The sequence below is a fragment of the Panulirus ornatus genome, chromosome 52 (genome assembly GCF_036320965.1).
Source record: "Panulirus ornatus isolate Po-2019 chromosome 52, ASM3632096v1, whole genome shotgun sequence".
Taxonomy (NCBI): Eukaryota; Metazoa; Arthropoda; class Malacostraca; order Decapoda; family Palinuridae; genus Panulirus; species Panulirus ornatus.
This window is the reverse complement of record NC_092275.1, coordinates 11,245,496-11,260,026: the sequence shown is the minus strand read 5'-3', so window position 1 is coordinate 11,260,026 and position 14,531 is coordinate 11,245,496. Positions and strand designations below refer to the sequence as shown.

The 14,531-nt window shown below is 40.7% G+C and overlaps 1 protein-coding gene across 1 annotated transcript in view; it reads right to left on the bottom strand.

The window, feature by feature from the left end:
• LOC139765060 (aminopeptidase N-like) overlaps positions 1-7,824 on the bottom strand; it is a 127,062-nt gene extending 119,238 nt beyond the window's left edge. Inside the window, exon 1 of the mRNA XM_071692151.1 lies at positions 7,719-7,824. The gene's annotated coding sequence lies outside the window, so the exon portion shown is untranslated. The remainder of the gene's footprint in view (positions 1-7,718) is intronic.
• Positions 7,825-14,531: the final 6,707 nt, after the last annotated feature.

Genomic DNA, 14,531 nt, shown 5'->3' with positions numbered 1-14,531 from the left:
ATACATACACATACATACGCACATATACACACACACACACATATACATATATATACATATGAAAAATGTAAGAAACAATTTAGGCAAGTGTTTTGGGAGCAGCTGAATGAGTGTGTTAGTGGTTTTGATGCACGAGACCGGTTTATAGTGATGGGTGATTTGAATGCAAAGGTGAGTAATGTGGCAGTTGAGGGAATAATTGGTAAACATGGGGTGTTCAGTGTTGTAAATGGAAATGGTGAAGAGCTTGTAGATTTATGTGCTGAAAAAGGAATGGTGATTGGGAATACCTGGTTTAAAAAGCGAGATATACATAAGTATACGTATGTAAGTAGGAGAGATGGCCAGAGAGCGTTATTGGATTACGTGTTAATTGATAGGCGCGCGAAAGAGAGACTTTTGGATGTTAATGTGCTGAGAGGTGCAACTGGAGGGATGTCTGATCATTATCTTGTGGAGGCTAAGGTGAAGATTTGTATGGGTTTTCAGAAAAGAAGAGTGAATGTTGGGGTGAAGAGGGTGGTGAGAGTAAGTGAGCTTGGGAAGAAGACTTGTGTGAGGAAGTACCAGGAGAGACTGAGTACAGAATGGAAAAAGGTGAGAACAATGGAAATAAGGGGAGTGAGGGAGGAATGGGATGTATTTAGGGAAGCAGTGATGGATTGCGCAAAAGATGCTTGTGGCATGAGAAGAGTGGGAGGTGGGTTGATTAGAAAGGGTAGTGAGTGGTGGGATGAAGAAGTAAGATTATTAGTGAAAGAGAAGAGAGAGGCATTTGGACGATTTTTGCAGGGAAAAAATGCAATTGAGTGGGAGATGTATAAAAGAAAGAGACAGGAGGTCAAGAGAAAGGTGCAAGAGGTGAAAAAGAGGGCAAATGAGAGTTGGGGTGAGAGAGTATCATTAAATTTTAGGGAGAATAAAAAGATGTTTTGGAAGGAGGTAAATAAAGTGCGTAAGACAAGGGAGCAAATGGGAACTTCAGTGAAGGGCGCAAATGGGGAGGTGATAACAAGTAGTGGTGATGTGAGAAGGAGATGGAGTGAGTATTTTGAAGGTTTGTTGAATGTGTTTGATGATAGAGTGGCAGATATAGGGTGTTTTGGTCGAGGTGGTGTGCAAAGTGAGAGGGTTAGGGAGAATGATTTGGTAAACAGAGAAGAGGTAGTAAAAGCTTTGCGGAGGATGAAAGCCGGCAAGGCAGCGGGTTTGGATGGTATTGCAGTGGAATTTATTAAAAAAGGGGGTGACTGTATTATTGACTGGTTGGTAAGGTTATTTAATGTACGTATGACTCATGGTGAGGTGCCTGAGGATTGGCGGAATGCGTGCATAGTGCCATTGAACAAGGGCAAAGGGGATAAGAGTGAGTGCTCAAATTACAGAGGTATAAGTTTGTTGAGTATTCCTGGTAAATTATATGGGAGGGTATTGATTGAGAGGGTGAAGGCATGTACAGATTTCAGATTGGGGAAGAGCAGCGTGGTTTCAGAAGTGGTAGAGGATGTGTGGATCAGGTGTTTGCTTTGAAGAATGTATGTGAGAAATACTTAGAAAAACAAATGGATTTGTATGTAGCATTTATGGATCTGGAGAAGGCATATGATAGAGTTGATAGAGATGCTCTGTGGAAGGTATTAAGAATATATGGTGTGGGAGGCAAGTTGTTAAAAGCAGTGAAAAGTTTTCATCGAGGATGTAAGGCATGTGTACGTGTAGGAAGAGAGGAAAGTGATTGGATCTCAGTGAATGTAGGTTTGCGGCAGGGATGTGTGATGTCTCCATGGTTGTTTATTTGTTTATGGATGGGGTTGTTAGGGAGGTGAATGCAAGAGTTTTGGAAAGAGGGGCAAGTATGAAGTCTGTTGTGGATGAGAGAGCTTGAGAAGTGAGTCAGTTGTTGTTCGCTGATGATACAGCGCTGGTGGCTGATTCATGTGAGAAACTGCAGAAGCTGGTGACTGAGTTTGGTAAAGTGTGTGAAAGAAGAAAGTTAAGAGTAAATGTGAATAAGAGCAAGGTTATTAGGTACAGTAGGGTTGAGGGTCAAGTCAATTGGGAGGTAAGTTTGAATGGAGAAAAACTGGAGGAAGTAAAGTGTTTTAGATATCTGGGAGTGGATCTGGCAGCGGATGGAATCATGGAAGCGGAAGTGGATCATAGGGTTGGGGAGGAGGCGAAAATCCTGGGAGCCTTGAAGAATGTGTGGAAGTCGAGAACATTATCTCAGAAAGCAAAAATGTGTATGTTTGAAGGAATAGTGGTTCCAACAATGTTGTATGGTTGCGAGGCGTGGGCTATGGATAGAGTTGTGCGCAGGAGGATGGATGTGCTGGAAATGAGATGTTTGAGGACAATGTGTGGTGTGAGGTGGTTTGATCGAGTAAGTAACGTAAGTGTAAGAGAGATGTGTGGAAATAAAAAGAGCGTGGTTGAGAGAGCAGAAGAGGGTGTTTTGAAATGGTTTGGGCACATGGAGAGAATGAGTGAGGAAAGATTGACCAAGAGGATATATGTGTCGGAGGTGGAGGGAACGAGGAGAAGTGGGAGACCAAATTGGAGGTGGAAAGATGGAGTGAAAAAGATTTTGTGTGATCGGGGCCTGAACATGCAGGAGGGTGAAAGGCGTGCAAGGAATAGAGTGAATTGGATCGATGTGGTACACCGGGGTTGACGTGCTGTCAGTGGATTGAATCAGGGCATGTGAAGCGTCTGGGGTAAACCATGGAAAGCTGTGTAGGTATGTATATTTGCGTGTGTGGACGTATGTATATACATGTGTATGGGGGTGGGTTGGGCCATTTCTTTCGTCTGTTTCCTTGCGCTACCTCGCAAACGCGGGAGACAGCGACAAAGAAAAAAAAAAGGAAAAAAAAAAAAAAAAGTTATATATATATATATATATATATATATATATATATATATATATATATATATATATATATATATATATATATATATATATATAAAGAAAGTATGATAAGAACTACCAATGAAAGAATATTGACCCTCAAGTTGAAATCAAGGAATATTGCGTGATAATTATAATCGCACGTTTAAATGCAAGGACCAATCTATATATTCCTCTTTGGAACTTCGAGAAGCTCCTTCCAAAGACCTGGCCGTTTTGATTGATCAAAGAAGTACAGGGAGTATAGTGCCAGAAACCATGATCGAGATGAAGCCATAAAGTTGATGCATTGGTACATCCCATCCCGAATAAAAGTATCCGTTCCAACCCCTCGAACTATCGTCTCGTTTCTTTGGCATCTACCATTTCCAAAGTTCTTGAATCCTTCCTCAACTCCCATATAATTAAATATCTTAAATCTCACAGTCTTCTCTGTGATCGTCAGTATGGCTTCCGTAAGGCGAGATCCACTGGTGATATTTTTCCTGTTACTAATGTCATCATTCCTGAAAGATTTTCGGGAATCTCTAATGTTGCCCTTGACATATCGGGAATTCTCTGTTGTTGCCCTTGACATATCGAAAGCTTTTGACAGCTGTGGTATCAGGGTCTCATCTTCAAGCTACCTACTTTTGCCTTTCCTCTCTCTTATTTTTTAGCTTCCTCTCTCGCCGATCTATCTCCATAGCTGTTGATGAATCAGCCTCCCCCCCCCCCTCTCTTTTCTCCATCAACTGCGGTGTCCCCTAAGGTTCTGTCCTGTCTCCTACAATTTCTCTCCTTTTTATCAACAATTTCCTGTCCTTCACAAATAAATCAAATGCACTAATACGCTTGCGACTCAGCATTTCATGCCTCAACGTACGTCCCTCAATTCTGCTCCTTCTTTTCTCACTTGATCTGCATCTCGTCTCGATATAACTTCCTCAATGAACTTAGACTTGGACAGGATATCTCAGTTGAGTTGACGGTATCTGGTTAGGTTTAATGCCTCAAAAACCCAATTTCTGCTCATCTCACAACATTCGTTTCTCCTTCACCAGTTCTGTAATTCCACCTCTTAATTCACTGAATATGCTTGATATTACCGTAACATCCACTCTGTCTTGGAAACCCACACTACGGAAATATCAGTCTGCTCTGAGAAACTGGGTGTCCTGTTTGGATGTCGAAATTTCTTTTCTTCTGAAAAGTTATTGTTTATACAAAGGATTAATGCGTCATTGTATGGAGTTCTGTTCTCACATCTGGAGTGGTTCTAGCTCAGCATTCTTACTTGGCAGAGCTGAATCGAAAGCGATCCGATTTATGAACACTCCCAGAATAAATTCAAAACTTGCCCCACTTGCCTAAAGCGCAATGTTGGTTCACTTTCCTTCTTTTATAGGTATTACTTGGGGTTTTCCTCCCAGGGGCTGGCTGCTTATGTGCCAACACCACTATCTAGACCACGCAGTACTCGGCAAGCTGCTGCGTCACATAATAGCTGTGTAGCCGTTGGCAACTCCAGCGTGGGCCGTTTTAATAACTATTTCTTTCCCTACTCCTCGAAGCTTTGGAACTCTCTGCTTTTTCATGTCTTTCCTTATATAACTATGACCTGACACGTTTGGAAGAAAAGGTTCTTCACTTCCTAAAAATTCTTAAATACTTTCCCGATGTCTATCATTTTTTCAATTCATTAACCTCTATTTTTCAATCAAGGCCTGGCCTTGGTGTGGACCTTTCTGCGTGACTGGTGCCTCCAACGTGGAAAGAAAAGAAATGGAGCAACAAGCAGCAGAGGTTTCCAGACTGGAGGCCAGAATATCAACAACATCAGATACAACTTCAGGAGGTGATCCTGAGAGGACTGTACTTTCTCCATCGACTGAGGTTCTCGTCCATGTGTATCACAGACGAGGCCCCATAACTAGTGTTAATGAGGCTTTGTGATCGTTAAGGTGTATAAGACAGATCTCCTGCAGGAACTCCGTAGGAACTGTAGCTGGTACTGGACATAATGGTTGTGCTGGAACTGTAGCTGGTACTGGACATAATGGTTGTGTTGGAACTGTAGCTGGTACTGGACATAATAGTTGTGCTGGAACTGTAGCAGGTACAGAACATAATGGTTGTGCTGGAACTGTAGCTGGTACTGGACATAATGGTTGTGCTGGAACTGTAGCTGGTACTGGACATAATGGTTGTGCTGGAACTGTAGCAGGTACAGGACATAATGGTTGTGCTAGAACTGTAGCAGGTACAGGACATAATGGTTATGCTGGAACTGTAGCAGGTACAGGACATAATGGTTTTGCTGGAACTGTAGCAGGTACAGGACATAATGGTTTTGCTGGAACTGTAACTGGGTACAGGACATAATGGTTATGCTAGAACTGTAGCTGGTACTGGACATAATGTTTGTGCTGGAACTGTAGCTGGTACTGGACATAATGTTTGTGCTGGAACTGTAGCTGGTACTGGACATAATGGTTGTGCTGGAACTGTAGCTGGTACTGGACATAATGGTTGTGCTGGAACTGTAGCAGGTACTGGACATAATGGTGGATTATCGTGGTGGTGGATTTGTTATTCGAGCCACGGGACACACTGTTAGGCCGCCTGTGTCGTGGTTAGTCTCCCAATTCTATAAGAATGAATTCCTACTGAGCCGCCTTTTGGGGCTTCTTGATTCTCTAGCCATAGGGCAACAAGCTCTGACTACTGTAGCCATAGGGCCACAAGCTCTGACTACTCCCATCGGGAAAGCTTTAAGAAATTTGACAAAACGTCCTGGTACTTAATTGTCATAAGAGACCTCAGTGAAGAGCAAAAATACTTGGAGATTCATCAAGCAATTGCAAACGGTCAGTTGGCCTCAAACCTGAACGGGAAATCCTGAAATGAAAATGCACAGAAACAGTAAAAAGGGCGAACAAAAGTCTTGGATTCATAAGCAGTGCCATCGAATTGACGTCCAGGGGAAATCATCGTTACTTTTTACGGATCATTAGTTCGTCCGCATCTTGAATATTGTGTTCAGTTTTGGTCACATTAAAAAAAGAAAGACAGAACGGAGAGAGCACAGCGTCGAGCTACCAAGATGATTTCCGAACTAAAAAGCAGATCAAACGACTTGAATCTATAATTCTTAGAAAAGAGGAGGCTAAGAGGCGATCTAATATAAGAATTCGTAATTATCAAAGGCTTTGATAATCTTCACCTATCAAGCTGCTTAAGACTTGATTCATCTTATTTCACTCATAGTAATGGATACAAACTCGTGGGCAAACGTTTTACCTCGAATTGTTGGTATATGAAACGATTTTCCAAAAGAGTGGTTGAACGTGGAACTATAGATATCTTAAACAATAGATTCAATAGATATTTCGCTCAAGTCCACGACTTCCAACATTTACGCCTTCGTAAGTCATAATAACAGTTTGCAGGTTATTCTTTTTGAATCATCTGTATGTCTTGTGACTCTTACCACAGTATTCTGTGAGTTTCTGATATCTTCCACTGTCACTAACAGCCTCGGAAGGGCCCACTGGTCTGCTGCTGTTTGAATTTCTTCATGTGTGTACATTATTGACGCTGATAATGGGTTGATTTGTAAGTTATCAAAATTCACAGATTATACTAAGCTGGGAAATAAAAGTAAAGCAGATATTGATTGTCTGCCCTTGGGTCACAGTTGGCAAATTAATCGTAAATAACATCGGTAAGTGCAAATTTGTACATATCGTAGGAATATGGCTTTTTTAGAAATCGAATACGAGGAGATAGACGTAATGATCAGTGATGACCTAAAACCACGTGCAGTGCACAGGAATGGAAAATGGCGAATAGAATTCTAGGCCTTATGGGTAAGCATTCAGTTTTAAGTCTAAGATAATAGTCCTCACTCTTTACAGTTCATTGATGCGTCTCCTCCATGCGTTCAGTTTGGGTCACCCTACTTATGAAAACACATAGAATAGTCCGTACAACAGCAAGCTACCAAGGTGATTTGCGAACTAAGAAACAAATCCTATGAAAGCCTACAAACGTCGTTAACTTATCTAAGAAAAGAGAAGGTAAAAAAGGTACTTTAATACAGGTATCTAAGATTTTCATAGGTTTTGTAACTTTCAATCTACGCAGTTATTTGTTACTGGACTTGTCTGATTTCACTCGTAGTAATTAGTACAAACTATTGAGTAAACGTTTTTACTTCAATGAGGCGAGATTCTTTTTCTTCACCAGGATGATTCAGCGATCAGAGGGGTTGAACGTGGTACCACAGACGCGTATAAGTATACAAATGACAAATAGTTCGGTTCAAGACACCATTAACATGTGCGCCCATTACTTGTGTGTCGACCCACGTTCGCTCCACATTGTAGCATATTCAATGACGTTGTCTTAACTGGTTGGCAGGTGACAACGTGTGACCAGCAAACATAAATCAACAAAATTTTGTACGTAGAAGTGCACTTCGCAAAAAACAGTTCAACTGCTGTCAAAAAGAAGTAATATAGAAAAGCAGTTTTCATTGGCAGGCAGAGCCACGCATGCTCGGGGTCATTCCTGTACATACAGTGTACCAAGCATATAACACCGACAGTTTACCATAACCTCGCGTTTTTGCATTGAACATTTGTTTTCATTTTTCTTCTGGCTGTATTCATAGTACCGAAAGTATGATTGATAAGAAGTGAGAAATAAAACATTGCGATACGTTAACCGCCTAACACTGTACATGCTAATCAAATATCGACAACATCCATTCATTTGTTTTTTAACAAAAATTAAACGAATTCTAGATTTCCTTAACACTTACTACATAAATGATTCACCGGAACGACAGATGTTACACACATGTTCAGGAGGATAAACACACACAGCAGCCTTCACCCTCCCACAGCTAAGTCACCACTACGGATAATGATCATCACCACATGAGGTCGCGGTGGCAACATCAAACGTGATGATGCTGTTTCCAGGATTTCCACGCTCTGGGTCAATAATTGAAATTATTTTTTTCACGAGTTTGATAACCTTCATAGCACTATCTATAAACATTTGTTAGAGAACACATGAATATCTGCTTGCTTGTTGGGAATATAAGTACGAAAATACATTGCTGGTACCGATTTTTCTGGGAGTGGTCTTTGTTGGGTGGAGCAGGTGTGGCCTGCCGGAGGCTGGGAGAGTGTGCGTCAGTGTGGGGCTGGAGTTGGTGCACGGTTACCTAGCCTCACCCGGGGACTACAGTATAATTGTCACAGATGTTCCGCTACCACAGTATGTACATATGTTTCACATACGGACAGGAGAAATTGGCAGTAGTCAGCCTATTTAGAAAGTTCGATCCTACACGGACATAAAGTTAGGATGAATTGTCCACTCGAGCCACTGAGTCCACGTCATAAAGGGAAACAAGATCAGATTTTGTCATTAGTATAACGGTTGTGAACAATGGCTTGGCCAGAGTCCTTCACCAGATCAGCTAAACAATAGTTAATCTTCATCTTTGTGCACGACGAACAATCAATACAATTTTTCAAGGAATCACAACAGAGCAAACTGGGGAAACCTAGGACGATAATCATTTATACCGTGGCGATGGAAGACGCGTCTGCATAACTACTGAATTGTTTTTGTGAAGAGAAAGTAAGATGCGCCGAAGATAGCGAACGATTGCATGTCTCCCTCCACACTGACCGTCATGTTCACCATAAAGGTAAACACTATCATACATGCAATATCTCTCCCTCCACACTGACCGTCATGTTCATCATGGAGGTAGACACTATCATACATGTAGTATGTCAACCCCTACACTATCACTCACCAAACCTATCTTCACTACACCTTCGATAAAGTTCACTTCACTCTGGACAAATGATTCTTCAAAACATCCATGAAACCATTGTCGTTTTTACCCGATCCTTTACGGTAAGTTCGAATGCCTGGGTTAACATAATTGATGACCTAGTTGAAATATAGAAATGAAAGTGAAAAAAAAAAAAACTGTAATCTTCCTTGTCCGGGAGAAGATACGATAAGAAGTGAAGGGAAAGTTTATGTTCCCTCTCTTATAGAGCGCCCTACCCCTAAACCTTTGACATGACTTATATAGATTGGATCAAAGAACAGTTAGGGTGCAGTTTGTTAGCAAGAAAAAGCATAATGTTAAGAAGATGCAGAATGAAGGTCTCTTTCCTACAGACAGAGACGTATATTAGTGGAAATGTTGGCCAAGGAAAGGAACGTAACAGAGATTTATGTGGGTGCTTCTAGTGCATGGGGTAAGTGTAGGACTGATGACGAAGGTCATTGATTCTATTGTTCCTCGTGATCAGGTATATCTTTTATGATAGTAGCCAATCACCTCTAACTGTAAGTCATGAACTGACAAATCTGTCAACAGCCACTGTAACTTGATAATAAAGATTTGTCAATCAAATCTAGCGGTGTTGTTAGCATCAGACTGACCGTGAAATCTTCATCACAGTATAAACAAGTATGATTATTGTTCTGAATTAATCAACCATAATAAATGATGTCTACAAGAATTCTTATATGTGTTGCAAATATACATAAACATTTATAGAATATACCGTTCAAATATTTGCAGAAATAGTGATACCTGGCCATATAGCTGATAGGTTGTAACAAGCAGTCTCCTAAGGAAGAACTACCCTCTTGAAGTAATAGTGGGAACTATCTCAGGTCCTCCGTGTCAGTAGGTTGTGAACGGCAGCCACCCACCCAGGAAGGTCTTAACTTCTGGACTTGAGAGTGTAAAGTCATGCTTATAGCCATTCTACATGCTCCGTGTCAGTAAACTGTAGAAAACACCCACCCGAGGCAGCACTACTTTCCTGACCTTGAGCGCTAAAGTGATGCCCGGAATCATCTTACAGCTTCCGTATCAGTGGATTTAAACAGTGCCCGCCCGAGGAAGTACTACCGCCCTTACTTAGGAGTGTTGAAGTGATGCTCGGAACCATCTTACACCTTCCGTGTCAATAGATTGTAAACAGTAGCCGCCCAGAGAAGTACTGCTTCCCTGAATTAGGAGTGTTGAAGTGATCTCCGGAACCATGTTATGCCCTCCGTGCCAGCACCTCACAATAGGCCACATGAGTACTATCATGACCCCGAACTGAAACAGCATAAATTCAGTCAGGCAACTAGGAATAGGATATAGACAACTTCGAATACCCATACTGCTAAATTATTTCAAACAGGAAATGGAGCAGTGAGGGAACGAATAACGGAATTTAGAATGATTGGGAACAGTTTGTTGTTGGACTAAATCAAGACATTCCTCTAAACCAAACCTGTAAGGGTATCAACAGAATCACTGGAAAGAAAATGAAGCAAGAATATCATCACATCTCGCTGTAAAAGGTAACGACTTAATCATGAAATATGCTCATACTACTAGCTATAACATGCTGCCACTTAAGACTAGGGATGTTTTGTGCAAGTCCAAAGATATCTAACGCAATTCATGCAAATCAAGCGACACAATAACGTGATGTGCCATTCATGAGTTTGAACTTGATGTAGCTCTTACCAAGGGGCAATACTGCCCCTAGAGAGGATGTTATAACTTGTGACATTATTAGACTTTTAAACCGCGTCCCTCGTAGCTCGTCATTACTGTATAATATGAGTTGCGCCACGGGTCATTTACCTTCCTCAAGGACCAACAACCTAATTGTACCAATACCTGAACACAATCAAAATGATGAATTTATCTTTCTGATAGAAAGTCAGCGGTGTGAAGTTAAAGACATGCTGCTTGTCACTTGTCACGGTGGAATTCTTAGACTTACCTTTCTCAACATACTAATCAATGCTTCACTGAAATAGATTCCAGAGTGTCCTAGGAATATCACAATTAGTTACACTGACGATATTCTTGTACACAACAAAACATATCGAAAAATGCAAACCGTTCTTGACTGCATACACACAGACTGTGAAAACCTTGGCTTTATCATTCTGCGGATAAAATCAAGTTCTTCAATAAACGAATCGGACCGTCTGAAGTGAAAATTGATGGAAAGCCGATTGACTATGTCTCCTCTAAATATCTTGGTGTCTCAGTCCCATGTGTTGCAGCTGGCAAAAGATAAATCTACAGTGCACAGATGGACTCAGAGCTTAAGCTTAGAGCTGTAGCAGGGTACACTCCTGATCATGGTGCAAATATTAGAATTGTTGAAATGATGTACTTAGCTTATATAAGGTCTGTAATAGGTTACCACACATCAGTTTTGGTCCTACCTAACAGGAAAGGTATCAACAGACTTGAAAAATACAAAATCAAACCTTAAGATTGATTCTTGGTCTCCTGAAGTCCACTAAAGTTCTGATCATGCGAGCAGAACTTGGTATTCCCAGCATTGAAGACAGAATACTTGAAATCAACCTTATGATACGACTGAAACTTCTGCGTCGTGATTCAGAATGCGTTGTCTCTAAAGAATTGTTAAACCACATATGGCACAAGTGGAACTAAATGGATCCAAATAACAGCCAACCACATAACAATGTTTGTTGTACATAATTTGAATTAAATTAAGAAGCAGCAGCATTTCCTCCTCCCTGGCAGATAACTCCCTTTGACATTACTACACCTACTTATCCAAATATGATCTAATTACTGATAATCTTCACCTTCAACACAGCCAAAACCAGTGCTTCTGAATATATATAGAAACTCCAGACTGAAAATAAGAGAGCCCAGTGCATCTATAGTGACGGCTCTTGCAATTGTACCACTGAGAAAGCAGTTAGTACTGCCATTGTGATCCAACCCAATGGTAATAGAATAGAGAAAATGTTAGAATAAACAGCTGGACATCTACTCTACAAAGTGGCATGTCCGCCATACTTATCGCACTGGAGCTGGTGGAAATCACTGCCACAGACGGCTTAATTGTCTCTGATTATTTGTCTTAACACCCTGAGATCAGAATTTAACATGCTGATCTCTGAAGCCAGACCCAAATACTCAAACATTATTGCTCAAGAGATTCAAAAAAAAAGTTATGGAACATGATAAAGCTGATACTTCAGTCAAACTTGCAGCTAGTAAAGGTGATGTTGAACACAACATTGGATTGTCATTTAGATGTCTCAGAACTGCAATTAGAAAGGAACTAACAGACCTCTTTGAAGTACGAGGAGAACTTCAGATAAGCACAAGTTAAAACATTTTCCATCACAGTGAAATGTGTTAATTAAAACATGTATATGGAGAAAGTAACAAGATCAGCAGATTACAAGATGTGATTGCTAGACTAAAGGTAGGCTATAGGTACTATTGGCATTTTGGCCTATCTGGAATGTTAATCATGTGAATTTTAAGCTTGTGGTCAAATATATTGACACCACCTAGAACACCGTCTTCGAATTCAAAAAAATAGAGCCTTTTAGGGAAACAGTTGAATAAATCTTACAAGAAATACCACAACACCTTATTGTTAATTACAAGATACCTGAAATTTTAAGTTTGTATCCACTTTTTGTATCAAGTCGGTAAAACTTACCAAATGGAACTATGTAATGTTTGCAGTGAAACGTACAATATGAAACAATTCTTTTAACTACCAATGTTATATCAGCCCAGTGGGATCTTTGTGGCCTCTATAATCCTTTTGTGCTACCGCTTATAAGATGAGCACGGGTGCACTATAAACTTGTCAGGGTTACCTATACAAATCAAATCCGTCTTCTTCCACGATCTTTACCTTAATCTTTCTCATTCCTTTCACCAACGTTCGAGGCTTTTCTAGTTGTGTCGTCACTGCTGAACGATATCTGAGTAGCTAGTACCTCTCCTTTTGTCTATCTTCTATATGGGACTAAATTTTCTGATGTTGTCACCAACACCTTTCTCGTCTCCACTTTCAATCTTCACTCGGGATTTTGTTTCAGAGGAGCGAGGAGGTGTCTATGCAAATTCGACTACCAATGCGCCTGTTTCACGACTCGAATACCTTCAGTTTAGAGACTTTAACATCATTTCCGTACAGGGTTTTTTTTTTCCAGACGCCACTATTTTTCTTCGTTCATTTTTTTTTTTTCTCTTTTTGTCACTCTCTAAGTTTTATAACTCTTCGACCATCTAAATTTCTACCATGAGGCCAAAACATCTTGGCACCCTCAGGTTGAGGTCCTCTACTTAAGGGACTTTAATGCTCACTATGGGGAGCGGTTGTCCACATGTTATCCATTCCAAATGATCTGGAGCAAATCACTACCCACCCTAACCATACCACCACGACCACTCCAATAACACACTGGATTTGTTTTTCATCTTTTATCCTTTGTGCTGTAGCTACACAATTGGTTTATCCGACCACAACCTTTAAATGTACCTTTGATAACAGCAGCTCCTCCTCCAGCTGCCACTTGTAAATGTGGATATTGGCATCATCATGGAAGAGCTTGTTGCTACTCTGGTAATGTTTCTATCTCTGCTAAGAGTGTAGCAGAGGCTGTGCAGTGGAGTCCTATATCCCCTCCTCTTCTAGAGCTTCCTCTTCTTTTAGGTCGTGGTTCAACCATTTCTGTTCTAATGCCATTCGGGCAAGGAACCTGGCATGTCGGACCCACAAAACTCTCATTCCTATAAAACAAATTCATCTCTGTTATAATCATTGCAAGTATGTTATCTGTGAGGCAAAGTGTTCCTCTATCCTAAGCAATCTCGACAACCACTCCATTTTATGCACAAGTGGGTGCTTCTGGTCCTGAGCCAAAATCATCTCTGACAACTTTTTTCGTACCATCTTTTCTTCGCTTTTCCGTTCTTACGTTGCAATATCAGTCTCTTCCATTGAGAAGGTAAGTCTTTGTGGCTCTCTTTACTTCTCTAACTCCTCCACATGTACATAATTCATACTGGCTGCCTTTATTTGTTCCCATCGCCACCTCGCCACACATGGAATCTAACATTACTTCAACCACTAATGCTCCTTTTATTGATCCTATACCTCTCCCTACGGTCAGTTCAAAGAGAACTTGACAACCAAAGCGTATAGGCCAAATGGTATCCATCCTCGTGTTTTGAAGGAGTGTGCTTCTGACCTTGCGTGTATGCTTGTTCGTCTGCTCTGCTTCTTCTTCAAAACCAACACTCTTTTTTTCACCTTTTAATATGCATTAGTACAGACTATCACAAAGAAGAGTGATCGTATTTACGTTTCCAACTGTTGTACTGTTGCTTTGACTCATACTGTATCTAAAGCATTTGAATCCCTTCTCATTTCCTATTTCTTTAAATGTTTTGATACGCAATCTTCTCTTCAATGATAATTATGGTTTCCGCAAGGCAAGATTCATCGGGAAAATACCTTCCCATTTTACTAATGATTGGTTGTCATCTCTGAAAGACTTTGGAAAATCCCATGTTATAGCCCTCATCTCTAAATTTTCCTCTTCTGGTTTTCCTGCCTCACTTCGTTTTCTCAAATCCAGCTGCTTTTTCTCTGGCCGATATATTTACGTAGTTGTCGGTGGATCAAACTCTCATCTTTCTCATCAGCAACGGTGTCTCACAGGGATTTGTCCAGTCTCCTAAACTCTTCCTCATTCTATTAACGATCTTCTTTCTCCAATATATAAC